This window comes from Pelobates fuscus, chromosome 1 (genome assembly GCF_036172605.1).
Source record: "Pelobates fuscus isolate aPelFus1 chromosome 1, aPelFus1.pri, whole genome shotgun sequence".
Taxonomy (NCBI): Eukaryota; Metazoa; Chordata; class Amphibia; order Anura; family Pelobatidae; genus Pelobates; species Pelobates fuscus.
Window position 1 is genome coordinate 136207569 of NC_086317.1, and position 14117 is coordinate 136221685.

Genomic DNA, 14117 nt, shown 5'->3' on the forward strand with positions numbered 1-14117 from the left:
TTGGACTTTTTTTATTTTGGACTTTTTTTTATTTGGACTACTTTTATTTACTGGTCTTATCTGGCGCAGCTTTTTACTTTTTTCTTTTCTCTTGTTGTATTTTAAGGGTCTTGAGGGATTCCCTTTTAAAGTTGCTGCCTTATCCTGTTATTAAGCGCTAACCCTCTCCTTTTCTTTTCATACCCATTTTATCTATAAGTGTTGTCATATTGGCTATATCATCTATTATTAAACTTGCTACTGGCGGGTCTGCTTCTCCCGTTAATGTTCTCAGTATTTTGTGGCTCAACCCATGAATGTTATTTATTTTTTATAAATGTATTATCTAGGATGAGGATATTTGAAGCATAGTTTTGAAATGAAAATATTTACACATTAAATGTTTGCTAGTGTTCAGATAAGGTCCTTCATATTTAAACAAAAATAACAGGTATTCTTGATTAGTCAATCCAATGCAGGTCTGAATTTGTGATTTGGAATAAATGTTCTGCAAAAATAGAAGTCCTGGGCCAGAAAGGAATTGAACCTTGACTGCTAAATATAGTGTTAATTTCTATTTTCCTTGTAAACTAACTGCTGTAATTACAAGCATTGCATCTTCTTTCATTTAAACAGGTCAATGAGCTGAGAGGGAACAGATATCCCAAATGTATTAGCACAGATATTTCGCTCATTAGACCCTGACATCCTATTGTACTTCAGAACAATATATTCAGATAGAATTGAAATAGCATACTTAGTATCGTGAAAGAGATAAACAGCTAAATATAGCACAAGCAATTTGTAAAACAAAAATATAATTAAAGGAGTTAGTTTGATGATACACAATATTTACATCAATTCAAACATAGTACCTACTGCAAAGTAAATTCAAGAAAAAAATTCTACCTGACTGGGTTAATGTACAATGTTACCTAGGTCTGCAAAAAACAAAATTGTGGGGGGCGGGGCCTGACTGGCATGGTGGAGAGACATGTATCGATAGAGCTCCTCTCCTTTACTGACAAAAAAGCAAACTTCTGCCTCCTCCAGCTTGACTTGGGTCAAACCCAGGGCTTTACCTGCATATTGACCCAGCTGAGAGTCCATGCAGGGCTCAAGGATTTGACGTGAGCGCATCTGTGGCGTGCCTTAGACCATGCGGCCTAGATTTCACCAGGCGGGAGAAGCAGCTGATCTCCCGGACTGGGGCTACAGACTGCAGTTAATGATGAACAGATGCCCCCTCCCCTGGACCGGCAGGGGTGATTCTGGTCCCTCCCTTCCCACAAAACAGGAACATGGGGTGAAACCATGAGGGCTACTGTAAAATCCGACGACAAGCCTAAGATGGCAGCTACCGCATGGATGTCCAGCAACACAGGAGAAAGGCAAGATATCTTGTCCAGATTGGACAGAATTTTTGAAGATTTCTGGCAGAGAGTGGAGAGCAGGAGACAGCACCCTCCTGCAAGACAGCAGGGTAACTTCTCCACACCACAGCCAGTTCATACCCAGCAGCAGCACAGGGCCCCAACATGATGGAAAACCATGAAGAGCTTCGCACTCCAGCGCAAGAAAGCTTGCAAGAGGATGCTGCAATGGTCCAACGCTCTTCAACGCTCTGAGGTGTCAGAAGTAACCCTGTTCCGGTCGGAACACACACTGAGGCTCGGAGTCCCTCTTAAAGCCACAGGACTCTGCTGTGCCCCTGGTTGGCATAGGCTAATACAGATGAACCGGGTTGCACCAAGGAGAGCTGTCATGGCCGGCGCCACCTGTAAGGCGACCTAGGCAGCCACCTAGGGCACAACTTATCAGGGGGCGCCGGATCCCTGTCCCCGCTGCGCCTCCTCATGCTGCGCTGCCTGAGCGCTTTAACAAGCCCCAGGCGGCGCAGCACTGCTGCATGGAGGGCGGCCGGGTTTCAGTGACCGGCAGGAGGGAAGCGCAGAGCGCTCCCTCCTGCCGGCCTCTCCATGTAGCGTGGCCGGGCGGCGCAGAACGCGGGACAGGAACCTCTGTTTCCTGTACCCGGCCGCTGGCGGAATGACAGGAAGTGAGCGCTCAGTGAGTCAGGACCACTGGGGGAGGGGGGTGAAGGAACACAGGGAGAACGGAGGTGGGAAGGTAAGGACCACTGATGGAGGAGGAGGACCACTAGGGGTTTGGGAGAGGGAGGACCACTAAGGGGGGAAGGACCACCAAAGGGGGGTAAGGAGGGAGGACTACTAAGGAGAGGGAAGGAGGGTAAGGACCACTAGGGGGCGGGGGAGATTACGACTAAGGGGGTGGTGGGAGTAGGGGAAGGTCTAGTAAGGGGTTTGGGAGAGGGAGGACCACTAAGGGGTGTGGGAGAGGGAGGACCACTAAGGGGGGGAGAGGGGAGTGAGAAGACCACCAAGGGGGGACTGCAGAGGAACAGGGGGCCAAGGGAGAGCACTAAGTGACACAAACACACACACACACACACACAGAAAGATACAATGCATTCCTACTCACACACAGACACACCCGAAACACACAATACATCCCTTACGTTCTCTTACATAATTAATGCACCCCTTACAGACACACACTGCATTCAATTACATACACAGAAACAAACCTTGCACCCCTCACACACACACACACACACACAGAAACATACAATGCATTCCTTACACGCAAACACACACTACATCCCATATTAACACACATAAAACATCCCCAACTCATGGATGGGCCATGTAGGTGGATTTATGGGTGGGCATTGTAGGCGTATGCCCCCTGGGGGCCCAGACCTTGAGCTGTGTAAGGGGCCCTAAAAAATGGAGCTGCTTCCTGTTCGTTAATTGTTGTGAGCACTGTTAAAAACAGTCTCCAGAGAGCCTCTTCTACACCAGACCTGTGGAGCCAGACTGAGCCCATCATCAGCCTCTTGTCCTCATCTGGTGGTAAGTAGGCAATCCAACATATTATTAGTGGCACTTATCTCTAATTTACCTCACATTAAATGGATACTATAGTCACCAGAATCACTACAGCATAATGTAGTGGTGCTGGTGTCTATAGCCTGTGCCTGTAGGCTTTTTAATGTAAACACACTGTCTTTTCAAATAAAATACACTTTGTGAAGACTGGCGTTGGCCCATATGGCAGAGGATATGGGCGGGGCATTGTGATGTCACATGGTGGGCAGGACATATGGGGGGGTGGCAAAAAAATGTTTGCCTAGGGCGTTAAAAATCCTTGCACTGGCCCTGAGAGCTGTTGCCCTTCATCTTATCCTCACGCCAAGGAGTAATTTCTGTGACACAGCTCTCAAGCAACCTTAAAATTTCTGACTAATTCCCAGCATCCTATTCTCTTGTGTTATCCCTAGCCTACTCTTTACAAAATGCAACCAACTGGGGGGCCTCCCTGGGAAACTTTCCTGTTAATATTCAAGTTGATGTATGCTTGTCTCTATCTCTAACCTTTTCCTTAGACACGTTAAACTTAACTGGATTACTAATCTTTTTTTTTTTTTTTTTATTGTGCAAACTTACTCTAAATGCCATGCTACTATCTTATATTGTATGTTATGTTATTACATTGCTTATCATTGCTGTTGTGGCATCATAAGCTTGTTTTGTTATTTCTGGTAATGCAAAAATAAAGAATTTTTAAAAAAATTTAAAAATTGTGTAGCATTTATCCATATGGTCTCTTCCAAGAGTGAGAGAGACCAGAACCTGATCACCTGAACAGCCACATATCTTTTAGCAGCCCCGCATTGAATAAAAAATACTGGAGTGACTTACCTGTAATAAGATGTTTGTTTCTCATCACCTGGCTTCCTGAACCAGAAATATAGATGGAACCAATCCTTGAGCTATCTTATCCTTGCACATGTGCAAGGCTTTCTCTGACACAGGTTAATGTAAGCTGCATGCACAGTGCACCTCTCGATATGTAAAATGATATTAATGGAAACCAATGTACCCACACTAAAATAAAACAGATTGTCAAAACCACCAGGGCAGGAATAAAGGAAGAGAAATGTTTCTGAAGTCTACAGAAAGTACCAATGAGACATTTGTGTCAATCCAATCAAGATTGGCACTCTAAAAACATTAATTCAGGGTTATTTACTAAAGTAAGAATTCAAATTGAATATTAAATTTAAAGGGACACTATAGTCACCAGAACAACTACAGCCTATTGTTTTTGTTCTGGTGAGTATAATCATTCGCTTTCTGCAGTAAACACAGTCTATTTACAGAAAATGCAGTTTTTACATTACAGCCTAGGGATACCTCCACTGGCCACTCCTCATATGGCTACTAGAGGTGCTTCCTGTGACAGTGCTGCACAGTGTGCATCACTGCTATTAAGTGTCTCCACCCGTTGCATGCAGACACTGAACATTGATTCAATTCATCTCAATGAGGGCTCTGCCCCTGATCTGCCTCCTTGACAGTCTCAACCAATCCAACACTTTTCAGCCAAGAAGGCAGATCGGGGCAGAGTCAGTTGCAGCAGACTGGAAAAAATGTAAGATTTTGCTATATTGGAGGGGGTCAGGGGCTTTTTTTTTATATTTTACTGTCATTTTTATCATATTCCTCTTTTGTACTTGCAAACCAACAACTGTAATTATGTGGACTGTATTTTCTTTCCTTTAAACAAAGATCAATGAGTCAGGAGGGACCTGATATCCCACATGTACTAACAAAGAGATGTACCTAATTAGACCATGCCATCCTCTTTAAGTTTAGAACAATATTTTTTGTTGAGTTGAGAAAGATTTTCTCAACAGTGAGAAACAGCTAGACACAGTGCAAGCAATTTGTAAAGTAACATTGAAAAGTAACAGTATTAAAGAATTTGACATTTATACTAATTTAGACATTATTTTGGGCATGATATTTTAGACATATCAGTGTTTATTACAAAATAAAAGAAAAACATCTGGCTTAAGGTACACTTTCAAAAAGTTTTTAAAGCAGTTTAGTTCCATCAAGTGAGAGACAATGAATGGAAACTGGTTGGTGCAAGAGTTCTAAACACCACACAAATCATTTTAATAGGAGTTAACAGGGTCACTCTTATAAACACAATGCAAAAACAGATTGTATAAAATCATAGGATGTTAATAGGATTAATGGAAACAATTTTGGTTTATGCAAAACTTAAATGGATTGGACACCCCAGCCAATCACTGAACTCCCGCTGCCCATGTGGAAGAACAACTGCACATGGTAGTTGTTGTCACATATAAAGCTCAATTGTCAAGCTGTAAATGTATACAAATGGAAGTCAATCAAGTCATAGTTACATAACTGAAAAGAGACTTGTGTCCATCAAGTTCAGCCTTCCTCACATTTGTTTTTTGCTGTTGATCCAAAATAGGCAAAAAAAAAAAACAGTTTGAAGCACTTCCAAATTTGCAACAAGCTAGGAAAAAAATTCCTTCTTGACCCCAGAATGTCAGTCAAATTTATCCTTGGATCAAGCAGTTATTACAGTACATTGAAAAATGATATCCTTGAATATTCAGTTTTTGCAAGTATGCATCTAGTAGCTGTTTGAACATCTGTATGGACTCTGATAAAACCACTTCTTCAGGCAGAGAATTCCACATCCTTATTGTTCTACAGTAAAAAAAATCTTTCCTTTGCCTTAGACGAAATCTTCTTTCTTCCAGTCTAAACGCATGACCTCGTGTCCTATGTAAAGTCTGGTTTGTGAAGTAATCTAGTTATGTTTGGTGTAAGAACTCTAGCGTCATTCACATGAATGCAGGGCTTTAAACGTTTCAAAAATAAGCATTCAGATGAAAACAGAGCAACAGAATCAGAGAGAAGAAAAGATGGACATATTGCTCTTTTTGTCACAGAGTACACACAGTATTAAATACAATGTCTAGTGTGCTACAGCTCCACCTAGTGTTAAGTCTGCCAAACACACATTTCACAAATGATGTTGCTATTCCAACAGCTTTTTACTGCCTTCCTAAAAAAACGTGTTGTCAAAGGTGATGGGGGAAAATAAAGGAAAAAGAATATAATGGAAAAATAATTTAAAATTGCAAGCAGGCCACATCATTTTGTAACATGTATTCCATGACTGCCCACATTTGACATGTTAGTAAATATTGTACCTTTAACCCCTTAAGGACACATGATATGTGTGACATGTCATGATTCCCTTTTATTCCAGAAGTTTGGTCCTTAAGGGGTTAAAGTAGCAATATTACATTTCACCAAAGTTAGATGCAAGGTCTGGAAGCATAATGAAAATGGAAGCAACCCTTTAAATGCTCAATTTTAAAGATGCGGGTAAAAATAACTCACTTGTAACATATTGCTGATTAATTAAATTTGAAATGGTATATGACCTACATTATTTCTTCAATTTCATCACTCTGTTTTTCTGTAATACCAATTTCTTCTCTTCAACTCTATTTCATCTCTGGTCAGGTGCTACCATTAAAAATTACATTTTCATTTGTCCCTTCATGATATCCAAGACCTTATTCGCAAGGTTACACTGCAGATTTGATTAACGGGTTTTGCAGGATATTGTTTCATTACTTTAATACTTTTCTTTCTGGACTGGAAAGTGTGAGGTCCTTTTTAAGCTTTACGTACGTAGGTTTCAAATGATGAATCTATACAGGTTATTAAAGCAAATGTTCCATGACGCTGTGGTATGTGGACACATGAATTGCAAAATCTTTTGAATATGAGAGTTCTATTCCATCTTATTTTTTATCATCCCTAGCATTTTCTGTATGGGTGTCAACTCTTGGAATTATTATTAAATCTTAAGGTATTTAGAAATGTGTTTTTGTGTCTGCCTGTGAGGTCATTGTACAGAAAATACAGGAGAGTCATTACAGTTGTCAAACTTTATTAAATAAAGACCATGTGTTTCTGTTATGCCTTTACAATCACTTTTATAATGGGAAATTGACTTGTAGTTCACCGCTGCTGAGAATTTCCCATTATTGTCTCTTTTATAGAATAAATGAGCCATTGCTTAATTTTGTAAAAAAAAATTACATAGACAATCAGAAATAGTCAGGAAATGTTTTTTTGGGCCAATGAAAGAGAAAATGTACAGTGTTTAAAAGGGATTTGCTAGCACTATATTTAACCCTATAACTTTCCAAGACACTATAAAACCTGTACATGGGGGGTACTGTTTTACTCGGGAGACATCGCTGAATACAAATATTTGTGTTTCAAGACCGTAAAATGTATTACAACAATGATATCATCAGGGAAAGTGAAATTTATTGCATTTTTCGCACACAAACGGCACTTACACTGACGATATTTTTGCTGTCATACTTTTTACTGTTTTGAAACACAAATATTTGTGTTCAGCAAAGTCTCCTGAGTATAACAGTACCCCTCATGTACAGGTTTTATGGTGTTTTCAAAAGTTACAGAGTCAAATATAAGGCTTGCGTTTCAGTTTTTTCACAATGAAATTCGCCAGATTGGTTACGTTGGCTTTGAGACCGTATAGTAGCCCAGAAATAAGAATTACCTCCATAATGGCATACCATTTGCAAAAGTAGACAACCCAAGGTATTGCAAATGGAGTATGTTCAGTCTTTTTTAGTAGCCACTTAGTCACTTCAAAAAAACTTTTGAAAACACCATAAAACCTGTACATGAGGGGTACTGTTTTACACGTGAGACATCGCTGAATACAAATATGTGTATTTTATTTCAGTAAAAGCAAACAGTATTATGACATTCACAGTTAGAATGTCACATAGAACTAAGAAAATTTTAAAAAATCGTATTTTCTCTCATTTTTTTATATTGTATTCATATTACGTTATGTTCCATACCTAAATATTTGATGTTAAATGAAAGCCCTGTTTCCCCTGAATAAAATGATATATAATAAGTGTGGGTGCATTTAATATGAAAGAGGTAAATTATTGTTGAACAGACATATAGTCAAAATCTGTGGTTTGTTTACATTTTTTTTGGTTCACAACTTGTACATTTGGCTGCGGTCTTAAGGGGTTAAGAGGTTAAATAAGAGGTTTGTTTCAAAGGTATACATGTCCCTTCAAAATAACCACAAACTGCTATGCACAAAAGTGACCATCTTGTTACAAAGGCATATGTGGTCATTATTAACTGTCAAAGGCAGTAGATGTTTACATAATTCAAACACAATAACCATCACAGCTCGCTAGGTAACAAAAGGTAGCTAGCTGCCTTAACCAAGAGCCTATCACCATGGCTGATTTGACATTTTGTGACATGGCTTCTATTTAGCCACCCCGCTAAATTATTCTGATGATTACCATTTCAGTGTTAGCCTGTAATGCAATCTTTTTAAAGGTAATGCAATCCAAAAATAAATATCTATGAATCTGATAGAAATGTATTGAGCACCATCCACATTTGTCATCTTGGCACGTCAGAGGCACTTTAATCTAAACTTAATCACAAGTGAAAAAATAAAAATCAATGAAATATATTCAATTTTTCTCTGCAATATTAATTCCTATCAGTGCAATAACTGAAGCAGTATACAAAAAGAAATTATAGTTATTAGACTCACTCCAGAGCCCCCCAGGTTGGCAGTAACATTAGCACTCTAATCACAAGCTGTAAACTTACACAAAAGAACATATAAAAAATAATCATTTCTATAAATGCCTGTTTCATGATTTCATATACGTGACTTAACCCCTTAAGGACCAAACTTCTGGAATAAAAGGGAATCATGACATGTCACACATGTCATGTGTCCTTAAGGGGTTAAAGGGAAATGAAATTTATCACTGTTAATTTGCATTTTGCAAATCCACATGAATTAGAAGGAATATCATTAAGAATTTTATGTTAGATTTGAATACTATGAGCGATGGAGAAACAAGGGGTGCTATATTAACCAAATTATCTCTCAAGATATTTTATCTGTGTTAAAGAATGTATGTACAGATTTAATTTAGTTAATGTCTTAAGGTACCCCAATATATTTAATAACCATAATATGTGCTAAAAAATGTAAATTTTATTAAAGACACAGAGGCTCCTTTCTGCTGCACTCTTTCTTTCTTTATTTCCCTCAGCAGCAAAGAAATAACATTTAAAAAATCAATAAAAATAAAACGTGAATATTATAGCAACCACATTTACGTAGTAATGATGAATCAATCAGCATAGTTCCCATCCTATAAAAGGCAGGATCAAGGTAACCATTCATGATCTGTGGGATCTGTTGTGATATATTTTGCTTGCTACGGTAATTGTTTAATTTAAATGGTTTTCAGTTTATTTTTCATTATTTTTATGCTCCCTTTCTATTTTATTTTGGATTTTTTTATTGTTATTTATCCAATTGTTATGCAAAATTATTTCTAAAATACAATTATGTAATTATATATATCACATGAGCTGCCTGTTATTTCAAAGAGTACAATTTTTAACTGTAAGGAACAGGTAATAACACATTGATCACCTCCATGCAATCTAAAGGGCCCTGACCTCACACACTGGGACAAACATGAGTGTCAAGGTAACTGTCATGGTTGAAACACAGAGCATCCACAACACATCCTGAAGATGAATTAAGAGAATGCCTGAGACAACAACAGATAGAGTATGTAGAAAAGGAGGAGATTCCATAGCAAGACAAACCTCTCCATGGGATGTACCATCGACAGATATTGGATGTGGGACTGAACTTAAAAAGCTAAAAAGCAGAGGGATCGCAGGGAAGGAGTTGTGTGCATGAGATGCCTCCAAGGATAGTTTAAGTGGTTCTGCTAGCTATATGGTACCATGCACGTGACTCAGATGCAATGCAGTCCTTCCGGGAGCAAAGCAATTATCATTGCAATCAGCAGACATATCCCCTGCAGCTCACGCTTTATCAAGATTTGAAGAATATAGCTGCCGACAGCAAGCTCAGATTTGCCAAAGTAGCTTTGGAGGACGACGAGGATGAGCTGGGACTCCTGTGGCAGTTACCCCTGGGGAGATTGCCAACCTACAGAATTATCAGGCATATTGCAAAGAATCAGGTGACTTCTACTACCTAGGCAACAAAGAAGGAGCCCCTTCTGGGAGCCAGACACCACAGCGTCGGCCAGCTGGGTCTGTCCAGAGTTATGGTCCTCCACAAGGAAACAGCAGCGGCAGCAGTAGTAGCAGCACCACAGGATTTGGAACCCACTCTGGTAGAGAAGTACATCACAGCCAGTTTGCAGGCCAACATTCAGCATCTGGGACCCCAGTATTCACAAGAATTTACAGAATATTTTTCTCCTTCTGGAGGCCAATACCCAACACATATTCCCAGTCAACAGCAATGACATCAGATTTATCAGTCACATCAGCCTCTTCCACAAACTGGCAATCCACCCGCAACTGCAGGCACACCACGTCTACCAAACTGCAGTATCCTTTGGCAAGACACTAGCACTCCATTTAGAAACTCCACATTGGGACCCGCCCATGGGATAGGAAGTCAGCACCTGATGTTAAACAGATAAGCTTGGCTGATTATCCTGTAACCAGAAAATTTGATGTGGAGCCATTGGGATCCTGTTATGAATTAGTGGCCTATGAAAGAAGGTCTGTCATCTGTGATATCTCACCACTGAGGCAACTAGTGAAAGACTCCACTACAGCTCACCATGTTGGCACTGGGCAAGAGAGACCAGATGGTAGACCTGGGCAGTCTGTAATTTTACCAAGTGGATTCATTTCTTTGGATGCTAAATCAAGCACCCAAGGTGGAACACCTAAAATGGAATATCTTGATACATCAAAAATGCACAGAAAACTAACTGGAGATCACTGCCTCCCATACGGCATCATGATTCTGCTAGGAGCAAATAATCTGCCAGTCCAAGATCCATGACCTATGATCCGAATCAGGAATATAGCTCACATAGCTGGGCCATGCACTCAAGAAGGAGAACTGGGAGAGTAGGGTCTCGAGGGAAGTCACCTGCACACTCTCAGGACTTGGTTGACAAACTTAAATTGTTACCAGGAAGAAGTAGAGGTCCAGCAGATGTTCATCATGTAAATACAACAATATGTTTTTCAGAGAAAGCAAGCAGAGAAGCCTCCTACTCTGCTTTCTTCCAGAATACAGATAGCACTTCTATTGGCTATCATACAAACTCCAGATCAAGCGCTTATGGGGAACCTCAACCAGCCTTTACTTCTCCCCTGTACTACAAGAGACAAATGTATCCACAGGAGGAATACATGGAGTGGCTTGGAAACTCTGCCCAAGCTATCCTCTCTGCTTCTCAACATCATCAGGAAATGCAGCGTAAAAGCCCTAGACAAGAGCCATTTCATGTACGTAGTCCAGGTAGGAGTGAGAATGAAGGGATAAATTACAACCAGACATGGCCCTTAATCGTTCACTTTGTATGGGTGAAGGAGGGACCAACAGTATGTCAACATTAGATCTAAAGTGCAGTAGTCAAAAGACTCCACAAGGTGAGCCTTCAAACTGGAACCTGAGTTGACAAGCGTCACCAGTCAAGAAAATTGGATCACCTACAAGAGTCAGTCAAAAGCCTTTTAGTCCTATTAAGGAAACTGATTCTCATGGATCCAGACCAGGAGATTCTGTTGACATTTCCAAAACTGAATGTAATGCTCATCGACCATTAGGACCTGATGAACAATCACACCAAAATCCTCTAATTATGAGGAGAAGAGTGCATTCTTTTATTTCCCCAATTCCCTGGAAAAGCAGTTGGCTGATGATAAAGGTTGTCCTCCTTCATGTTCATCAAAAGAAGCATGTGACAAAACTGCTATTACTCATGTGTTGAAAGAGAGTGAGTTTTCTCCTGTGACAGAAGGCCAAAAGCCAAAAGCAGCACTGAAAAGAGGAGCCCACCAGCTGTGTCACTTTCAAGCCCAACAAAGACCAAAATCCTTCCTCCATGAAAAGGAAGAGGACTAAAATTGGATGCCATAGAACAGAAGATCACTTCACTGAATGTTTGAAGGACTTCTGTTCCAAGTAGTGCAGATTGTGCAGTTGAATCTGTAACACTCATAATATTCTTTCACTTAAGAGCAAATGTCCAGAAGGTGGAAATTGATCACTTCAGGAAACAAATGATTAGATGAAGTGATTGTTGATGTTCCCTGTACTGAAGACACAAAAGTCAAGGGTATCTCTCCCAAGTCCATTGAGGCTTGGATTATCCACAATGACAAAAATATTAAAATAGAAAGTGATGACCAGTTCATGGAAATCAAAAACTTTATACAGTCTGGAGCACCAATACCACAAGATACAAACCATTATATTGAGTATATAGGATCATCTCCACCCTTAGAACAGAAATGGTATCTGCCCTTAATACAGCAGCATGTCGTTCCAGATAAGGAAAAGATGGCTTCTACGGCTTGTCCTGTAGCCCCAAAACAAGAACTTAAACCATCGAAAGGCTATTTCCCATCTGGAAAAAAGAAAGGACATCCCATTGGTAGCAGAGGCGGCTCTCTAATTAGGCGGTTTAGGCGGCCGCCTAAAGCCTCACGCTGTCTGGGGCCTCGCCGCCGTCTAAACCACCTGTGGGCAGACTGTGTTTGGTCCTCGGTCACTGACCGGCAGCTTGCCCTGTATGCCGCCGGGTGCAAGGCCCCTCCTGGCTGCCCGGCAGTGAGCAGAACTGCACACCATGTGTCTTGCGAAAACTGGCCAATCAGAGCATTGCCACGGGTTACCAAATAGTTTCCAGCCTAACACCACTTATGCTAATCTTTAATTCAATGAGTACTATTAATATAACTACGTGCTTTATATATATGAACATTACATGTAACCCACTGCTGACATTATTCCAGCCGCACCAAACATATATTACAGATTATGCACATCAATGCATTCTGGGGTACACATGTACTGGTCTGATACACTATAAGGAAGGCATACACAGGTTTACCATAGGCTAATTTAACATAACATCTGTGAATGATTTTCCATGTATTTGGTCACACCTTGTAATGCCAGGGGGTGGGGGGTTCTGGGGCACTGGGCCCTCTCCTACCGGTTTCCTTTCTACAGGGGTGGGTGGGCTGGGGTCCATCTCACCTGTGTTGTCTTCACAGATTACCCCTGGTAGGCTCACGGTTCGTTTTTCTGACGTTGCGACTGGTGCAGTTCCTCCTGTGGTCGCAGTTACAGCAGGGCCATCACAGTCTAGCGGCCTGGGTGTGGCTCCACAGATGGCTTCGCATTCGGTTCCTGCAAGTGAGTATATTGGTTTACAGGGTTCGGGGTCGGGGGGTATTAGCGCAGTCATCCCAGAATGGGATTCGTTGTTGCAAACTATGAGACAGGTTTTACACTCTCTGGAAAAGGGCCCCCCCCCCGGGGCTCCCCTCCCCTCAACTTTAGATAACCAACTTAGGACGGGTTGGGAGACTAGCGGAGGGTCAGGTGTCCTGCCTTCTACTTCGGCCGTCTCAGGGGGGCCCACTGGCCCCCTAGAACCTTTGCCCGCTGCAGGGGAGCTTGAGAGCTCTGTGGGGTCAACAGTGAACTCCACTGCGGTCCCGGACTTGGGGGTCGCACCCGCTGCGCACGGGGTGGCTTACATCATTGACAGCTGAATTGTGTGCCAAGATAGAGAAAGGGGAATTTTTTCCCTCCTCCTATGGAGGACCTGCCTCGGGCTGATCCTGCAGCAAAGGAGTCTGAAAAGGAGAAAGAGAAGTTTCGGTATCGGAAGATACCAAAAACTTTTGGGAATTGGATCAGGGCTTTTTCTATCCTGGCTAGCGTTATAGGAGAAAAGACTCCCAACAAATGCTCTTCTCTTTTTTGCTACCAGCATATGATCTGGAACGCGTGTCGGGTTAATGGCGGGTTAGGCTGGTGGCGGTATGATGAGCAGTTCCGCCAGCGCTTAGCGGTGCGCCCTTCCCTGGGTTGGGATCAAATGGATATCGGCTTGTGGTTGGCCATTATGACCCGTCCGGCTTCACATCGGGGGGGGGCTTTCGTCCTTTCTTGGGGGGGCCGGCGCAGGGTCCTCACCCTCCACGTCGGCCAGTCAGCGTAGAACAGGTTGCTGTTGGCAATTTAACAACGGCCAGTGTAAATTCGGAGCAGGTTGTCGCTTCAAGCACGAATGCTCTGGTTGC

General features: G+C 41.6%; 1 pseudogene; it reads left to right on the forward strand.

Annotated features, from left to right (window-relative positions):
- Nucleotides 1-9787: 9787 nt before the first annotated feature.
- LOC134600732 (transcription factor 20-like) lies at nucleotides 9788-13833 on the forward strand (annotated as a pseudogene).
- Nucleotides 13834-14117: the final 284 nt, after the last annotated feature.